Source organism: Leptonychotes weddellii, chromosome 10 (assembly GCF_054177405.1).
Source record: "Leptonychotes weddellii isolate Sample4059 chromosome 10, ASM5417740v2, whole genome shotgun sequence".
NCBI classification, from domain to species: domain Eukaryota; kingdom Metazoa; phylum Chordata; class Mammalia; order Carnivora; family Phocidae; genus Leptonychotes; species Leptonychotes weddellii.
This window is the reverse complement of record NC_138378.1, coordinates 87,259,068-87,267,339: the sequence shown is the minus strand read 5'-3', so window position 1 is coordinate 87,267,339 and position 8,272 is coordinate 87,259,068. Positions and strand designations below refer to the sequence as shown.

Sequence of the window (8,272 nt, the reverse complement as noted above, 5' to 3'; positions counted from 1 at the left end):
AGACCTGGGAAGCCCCAGGGACAGCTGTCGATCTGGTGGTCTCCAGGCTGAGCCCTCAGATACCTAATCAGTTGCAAACCTAGATCAGCACAGCTGGAGGGAGGCTTGGAGATCATCTAGTGCCCAGAGGACAAATGCTTTTTATCGTGCATGCCAAATCTGATTGATTGGTAGGGGCTGCCCAAAGCCCTGTGTTGAAAAGGAGTCTGAGGCTGCATCTGGGTCCCATGGGAATGAGTCCTGTAATTGATTAGCAATGTCTGCCGTGGATGAAAGAGGAAGAGTGGTAGTATTCATGCCATGTGTTTGCCACTCCTGATCTAGTCCAACCTTCCCATTTTATGGTTGGAGAGACTGAGTCCCAAAGCTTATTGTTTATAGTCCCCCCCACCCCAGCCTTCTCAGGGGTCTGGCTGTTGTTGCTAAGTAGCAGGTAGCCTAAATGTGGCTGAGGATCAAAGATATAAGATATAAAGACTGTCTCTGAAAAGCCAGAACAATCACTGGGTTTGGTGAAATTCAGTCAATTACCTGTTTCCTGGAAACAACTGATAAAATCAGTTGTCTTGTGGAATTGATGAGTCTGTTCAACCAACGTAGGTGATCTGGCAGGCCCAGGTGACCCCAAGCCAGTGCTTACTAATACTAGTGGTCAGTTAGGTAAAAAGAACCAGTGGGGGAGACTAACCAACTATTTGACCTCAGGCCAATAAATTCCCCAAGTGGCTATTGGAGTCAACCTAATCAGATAGATTACTGTCCATCTGATCTCTACCCGACAAGCTTGGGTCAAACCATCCTGAGCATGACTCCACCTCCCTCACTCTGTCTTCTGTCCTACCGAGCCTGGCTTATTTCCTTCTTCCCTCCTGAGACCGTGTTGGACCCTGCTACCTCTGCCAGAGAATCTCTCTGCAGTGGGCTGGCCCCCTTAGACAAGCTCCTCTCACCTCCCATCCCACACCTGCATATCAACTCTGCATTCTTAGATTCTCTCCTTCAGTGTGTGGCAGCTCAGAGTCCATCCAGGCCACTCCTCACTACAGAACTGAGAAAGCGGAGACCTGAGCAGGGAAAGGACTTGCTAGATATCTCTGGAAAGTCATGGAAGCCCTTAGTCTCCTGACTCCTGACTCTCTAGGGTCATGCTGGTTGCACTGGAGAAATCCATTCTGTCTGGTTCACCTGAGTTTCATGTACCACTCAGAGTACCATACATAGCTTCCGAGGACCCCCAAAGTGGGCAGTCCCAGAGTGAACACCTGGGGTGGGAAAGAGCTTGGCATGTGAAGGGAGTATGCTGGGGAGTGTGGGAGGGGACGAGGGTCTTTGGTAAGGTGAGTCAGGCTGCAGGAAAGGCCTGGCTTGGGACGGAACCTGGCAGGACTGCCAAGGGGCCCAGCTGCCACCTCCTGGGAATGGTGAAGCCAGGCAGGATCCTCTCTGATCTCTAAGGACTTGTCACATTGCCTCTGGGAAATCTACCTTGGCATCTTAGATGCCCACTTTGAATTTAACAGTTTTCTTTCCAGAGATAGATAGATATAGATAGATAGATGATAGATAGATAGATGATAGATAGATAGATAGATAGATAGATAGATAGATAGATAGATATAGATAGATGATAGAAAGAATAAAAAGACAAAGATTGGCCCTTACCTGGGGAACTTGGCTAAATGGAAAAGGACCCTCAGTGTGGTGGGGAGAAGTGAGACTTTACTGTGGGACAGCTGTTAGTTGAATGCTGGCTTCCCACTTATGAGCTGAGAGCTTGGCAAAGTTCCCTCATTATTCTGGGCCTTAGTTTCCTTGTTTGCAAAGTCAGATGGAAAGATCAGTGACCCTCATAGGGTTGCTGGGAGGACTGAAGGGGATTGTCAATGTAAAGGGCTTGGCATGAACAATATCTTGAACGCCTCTCCTTTCCTTTCAAAGCACTACTTCATGCTTCAGGGCTTGGACCCTACCAAACCTCCTCCAGGAAGCCTTCCCTGAATACCTTCAGTCAATCATGCAGCCTGCTCTGGGGAACTTCCAGACTGGCCTGGCTGTGTTCTGAACTGGGAGCCTTGTTTCCCCCCAAGGAGCCTATGAGTCACTGGGAGCAGGGGTGGTCTATATCTCCCCTCGCTCCTGAGGGCCCCCAGCTCCGGGCCGGGAACACAATGGGTGCTAGATAAAGTAGCTGTGCAGATCCTGGCACCAGCCTCCCACCCCCACCCACCTAATCTCCCCTGTTCCCTGATTTTCCAACCCCCTGTCTAGTTTCTTCCTAATGCTTCTGTCTCCACATCTCCAGGGCTCTGTTTGCATGAGGGAAAAAAGTCTACACACACACACACACACACACACACACACACACACACACACACACAGCCCAGAAAGCATCCAGTTGCTCCTGGGCGGGCTGCCAGCGATTGAGTGACCTGCAGCTTCCCCCCCAAATCACATTCCACTGGCACGGATCTTGCCCCGCCTGACGCCAGCCTCCGAACTCGCCCCCAGAGCAAACATTTCCAGTTGGCAGCTCAGTCTTGTTTTTCTGAGGCCCTGATTCAGGCTCCCTTGTAGAAAACAGAAAACAAAATACATGGGACCAAAAATGAATTAAAATAAAATTCGAAAGGAGGAGGGTGAGGTGGGGAGGCGTTTGCTCTGAGGCACATGGAAATATATGAGCTTCGGATGTGCAAAGAGTTTCTAAGAAGCAAAGGCCCAGGCTCACAACCCCTCCCCTGCTGGCTGGGAGGCTGTGATCAATTCATTCAGGCCCCTGCCTCCTGCTAAAAGACTCACTCTGTTCTCATTCACAGCTGCGAGGGAGGACAGGGCGCGGGTGGGGAGGCTAGAGACCTGCTGGCAGGGGGGAGGGGGGGTCCGTGTAACAAGACTGGTGTTTGTTCTAAAGGGGAAATTAGAGGAAGGAAAATAAACACGGCCAGCGGGTGAGGTGTCGGGACGAGGAGGGGGTGCGTGCGCGCGCACTAGTGTGTGCACATGCCCGTGGGTGCCTTCTCAAATCAGAGCCGCTCACTGGAAAGATGTCATAACCCAGGCTTGGGTGGCAGGGGGACAAGGCCGGCCAGGGTCGGCCAGGGCTGGTGCCCAGGCCTGCCCGTGGGGTCAGGCGAAGGCCAGGTGTCTGAAGAGGAGAGCTAAGAGCTCCGAACCCAGGGCCATTAGTCAAGGGCCAAGCGTGTGGGGATGGCACTCGGAAGGTCAACCCCAAATCGGGTGCTCAGTCCCTGGGGAAGAGGTGGGCTGAGGGGTATCAGCAGAAGGATGGGCTCAGGCCTGGAATACAGATGCTCCTTTCAGCAGGGGAGGGCCGTGAAGCAGGAGGGAGGGATTGGGAGAGGTCCAGGGGATAGGAAGGGGCTGGTGAGGTGATCGGGTGGGAAAGAGGACAGCGAGAGGTGGTTAGCAGACGCCAGAGTGAGAACAGATCAACCCTAAATCCATTTGAGATGCAGAGCTGATCGGCTGGGCTACAAAGAACTTCCTGCCCAGGGACAAGGGTCCTGTGAGGGCACCAGGGAGGAGAGAGGAATCCCTCCACTGAGATGCACGGTCCCAGGCCCAGGAGAGCCCAAGAAGCGGTGTCAAGTGCCAGGGGCCAGGAGTGAGTGGGTTGTCACATGAGATGCTGGGCATGTCAGGACAGCTCAGGAAGCCGCGGGAGAGGGGAGAAGTAAGCAGCTCAGAGCTCCTACTGGGACCCATGTGGTTGGGTCCCTTCTCCGTGGTGCCAGCTCCCCACACAAGGAAGGGCCTGGCAGTGGTAAAGAGGTCCCAGGGAGAGGGGCCTGCGAGAGTTTGCAGAAGCTGGGAGCACTCAGCTATGACAGTCCAGCACTGCTGGAACAGCAAGTCACACAGGCTACTAGGAAAGATCCAGGAGCCCTGGCCCAGGGTCTCCCGGAAAATGGGGACAGAATCACCTGGGTCCAAATCACCTGGGATGTACAATAAAATATACATTTCCGCCCTTCTTTCCACCTGCTGGAACGGATACCATCTGATGGGGCTACCGAGAAGCTCAACTTTGGAGAGAACTTTGGAGAGCCAGCTCAGGGTGTTCTTCACCCAAAGAAATGGATCTCTAATGGTGGAAATTCAGGCCAGGAGAAAGCCAGAGGGAGAGTCTTGGGAGTACATGAGAAGCCTTCCAACGAGGCCTCAAATTCACTTTATTTTTGGGAGGCCCCAAAATCAGCTTTTAAACAATTTCTTTCTCTTTATTTATCAGTTCTCAGAATAGTGAGTTAGTTTCCCGTAAGCATCCTCCAAATGTCTTTTTTTATTATTATCATTTATGGATTTTTAAAACAATGGATGTGTTGCAATACATTGCAAGGTTTTTGTTTATTTGTTTAGTTTTGATTTTGATGCACAAATGATCCCCTTCTGTCTAGTAGGTTCTCCTTCAAGTTGGCACCTGTGTCCTTTTGACATGACCCCAGTAGTGTTGGATAGCTTTCTTGGCTTCTGGTACAAGACGTTCTGGGCTTCTCTTATATATTTCCTGCTCCAGACCTGGAAACAGCCAATTAATTCTCCAAGAAGCCTTGGTTCCTTTGAGTGAGGAAAGATGTTTAGAGACCACAATCTGATCACTATATATGCTCAAAGACGGCTTATTTTTTATTTATTTATTTTTTTAGTTTCTTTAATCTTCTCCAAGAAGGACTTGAATCTGGGCCAAAGGGCATCTGAAGGATACCACGCCCTGCCCCATTAAGTGTGTTTCTCCCAGATTGTCTCTCCTCCTTGGAGGTAAGCTTTTTACCCACCTGGAGAAGCATCTACCCTTCTTCCTTCCCCAAAGATCAATCTCAGTCCCCCAGACCTGGCCCATCAGCCCCAAAACCCTCCTCACCATCTCTCTTGGGTGTGTCCTAGAATGTGAGGAGCACGGATACAAAAATCAGACCTCAAGGGAGTTGCTTACCTCTCTATGCCATAGTTTCTTCACCAGCAAAGTGAGGTTGAAAGTATTTTAAATGAAGGAATTCGGATGAAGCTCTTAGCACAGTGCTTAGCTAACAGCACTAGAAAACTTTATGGATTTGTATTACTACCTGCCAGGGAACCTACTAAGTGTTGGTGTGTGCAAATAGAGTTTCCAGCAGTCTTCTCTGACATTCCTGAGGCAGGCAGGCCTGGAGATCCCCACCTTGTTATAAAACAGAGACACAATGATGTTTTGTGCTGGCTTTAGGCTTTTGAGAGACGGAGTCCCCAGTTGAGAAAGGAACATTCAAAGGAAATATGAAGTCCCTGGAGTGAGGTCTTAAGTTACAAGAAATAAGCAAATGTGTGTGTGGAGGGTAGTGGGTGTTGCAAGGCATGCATGGGGCAATAAGGGTGATGAAGATCTTGTGTGAGTACAAATCCGGACCACGGTATGGCAGGGCCTCGTGAGATCCAGACCTCTGGAGTTGGAAGCGGCTCTCTAGCTGCCCTTTCTCTAGACCTCACCAAGGCTGGCCAAGAACATTCCTGTTTCTCGTCTTTTCACGCACACAGTAGCATGGCACGACTCTCCCACCTTTAAAATTAAGCACGGTCATAAATTGTAAGCGGAAGGGTCATGAGTCACCTCTGGGCAGAAGCCTTAATAGCTGATGGGCAGTTGACTGAATTTCCTTCCCCTGCCTCTGCAACCATGGAAGCACCTGCCAAGGTGGAACTTCTGTAGGTCTGAATTCTCATGGCCCCCGGGCATGCAGCGTCGTCCTTGTGGACCCTCGATGGACAGGTCGTGTGCGCTCAAGATTAAACTCTTGCTGGGTCAGCTGCTGGCATCTGGGACTGTTTGTTCCCACAACCGAGTCTAGCCTAGCCTGACTAATTGCTCTGTCTCCTTCTCAGTGACGCTCTCCCTCGCTCAGGGAGTCTGTTCTGTCTGTGAATCCATCCTGCCTCTTCTCACTCCCAACCAGCTTATTCTTGCTCTGGACTCCGGCGTAGCTCTTCCCTTGTAGCCTCACCTGGTCTTCTCTTCGGCTCCCACGTAACTTTCGCTTGCTGATTATTCTCCCCCCGGCCCTGTCTCTGCTTCGCAGCTCTGCCTATAACGCCTTCCTTCTTCAGGACTGTCTTAGATCCGAGAGACAGAAAAAGACCAATTGCCCCAGCTCATCCCTCCATGCCAGGCCACACGTGGGTGGTTGTCCAGCCTCTAGACCGGCTCTCTGGGCTAGATACCAATCCCCAGCCCAAGTAGCTGTGGAAGAAGGGGACAAGTGGACTGGGGGGTATATCACAGGCTACAAAATTGGACATCTGCCTGAGGACTCGGGTGGGACGTGGCCACCTGGAAGGGACTCTGAGTGGGCAGGCACCAGACCGGGGGGATGGAGAAGGGGCAGGGAAGGAAGTTTGCTTTTTAGCATTAAATCATGTTAACCTTCCATCTACAAGATACTCAACATCTGGCCGAAACCAGAACACTTTCACGGGACATCTGGATACTCACTTGGCACAGTGCAGAACAGCTGGATCCTTGGCAGCATCTGTATGAGTAACTGATGTGGGGTCTCCTCTGTGTGTTTAACATCACATTTGTGCTTTCCTTTGCCTGTAACATAAAACCAGATTCAAACTGGTTTAAATTTTTTTAAAGGAATTTATTAGCTCACCGGGCTAGAAAGTCCAGAGGTGAGGCTGGCTTCAGGTAAGCACTAACCTAGCAGCTGAACAATGTCACCCGGGACCCAGTCTTTTTGGATCCTGCTAGGAGCTTTATCCCCAAACTGGCTCTCCTCAGAGGTCCCAAAGAAGCTGCCAGAGGCCCTCTGGCACAGTTACACTTACCTTGTTCCATGACAAGAGTGGAATCATATCTGTCCCGGCATCCCTCGCAAAAGGCTTGATATCTCCTCTGATTAGACAGGACTGGGTCACAGGCCACAGCTGATCTAGTCACTGAGACCTAAGGGCACTGGAATGTGCCGACAGGCTTAATCACACACTCCACCCTTGGAACCAGAGACGGAGCCAGCTTCTTCAGAACCCCAAGGATCCCCAAGGGCAAGCTAGAGAATGTTGGGAAATGGGAAGAGGCATGGAAGGTTATGTAGTGCTAGACACAAGGTCGGGACGAGTGGGAAGCGAGTGAGGAAGCTGGGGCACAAAATTTAAGGAGGGGCTCATTCTCAGGGTTGGGCCTCAAATTTTGTGCCCTGGGTTCCTCACTTACTTCACCCTATTCCTAGCCCTAACTGCATAACAGATCACCCCAAAACTTGGTGGCTTCAAACAATCAACATTTATTATCTCATAGCTTCTGTGAGTCAGGAATTTGAAAGTGGCTTAGCTGGGGGGTTCTGGCTTGGGGGTGGTTCCTCAGATTGCAGTCAAGATGTTGACAGGGACTTCAGTCATATGAAGACTTGAGTGGGGCCAGAAGATCCACATCCGAAATGACTTCCTCACATGGCTGTTGGCAGAAGCTCTCAGTTCCTTCCCACAGGGACTTCTCCATAGGGCTGCAGGAGCATCCTCACGGGATGGTGGCTGGCCTTCCCCAGAACAAGTGATCCGAGAGAGAGCAAGGCAATAGCTACGCTGCCTTTTATAACACCATTCAAAATCCACACACCATCACTTCTGCCATTTTCTGTTCACGGGAAATGAATTACTAGATCAAGACCACACTCAAAAGGAAGGAATTACCTGCCCCCTTTGAGGGGTGGACTGTAGAAGTATTTTTAGATGTATTTAAAGACCTCACAGGAAGCAATGACAAGATGACTAGGTCACTAAAGATGCCCTGAATTATGGCTTCCTTACTTTCCATTACCTAAGGCTGAGATGACACACAGGCTTTATCTCCTTGCCAACTTTGTTTGATTGGTAATGACCGTCTAAGTAAAAGAACGCTGATTATTAACATCTGCCCTGAGCCTAACCAGCAGCCATGGCTCCCTATTTTTCTGATAACAGAACTTGTCTTTGTTCAGGATCCAGCTGCAACGTGCTCAGAGAAAGTGGGCCCCAGACGAGGACTCATGATTGGCCAAAACCAGCCATCCCATGGGAAGGAGTGACCCTATTCACCCTTGCCAATGGTTGGTTGAAGGATAGAGATGTAACCTAGTCTAGCCAAGAAAAGACTCTGATTCCAAACAATTCTGATGAAGAGGTTCTGGGAAAGGGATTCCCTCATAGATAAGATGGCTCTGGTGAGGAGAATACTTCCTTCCTTGGAAAGCAGATTTAGAAGAATATGCTTGGGGGTCTAGCTACCATGTTATAACCAAAA

General features: G+C 50.2%; 1 long non-coding RNA gene across 1 annotated transcript; it reads right to left on the bottom strand.

The window, feature by feature from the left end:
• Window positions 1–4,283: 4,283 nt before the first annotated feature.
• LOC145715922 (uncharacterized) lies at window positions 4,284–7,079 on the bottom strand. The gene is made up of 3 exons (XR_014138199.1): window positions 6,823–7,079; window positions 6,485–6,586; window positions 4,284–4,578 (listed from the first exon to the last, which is right to left on the bottom strand). It is a non-coding gene; the product is annotated as an uncharacterized LOC145715922 (long non-coding RNA).
• Window positions 7,080–8,272: the final 1,193 nt, after the last annotated feature.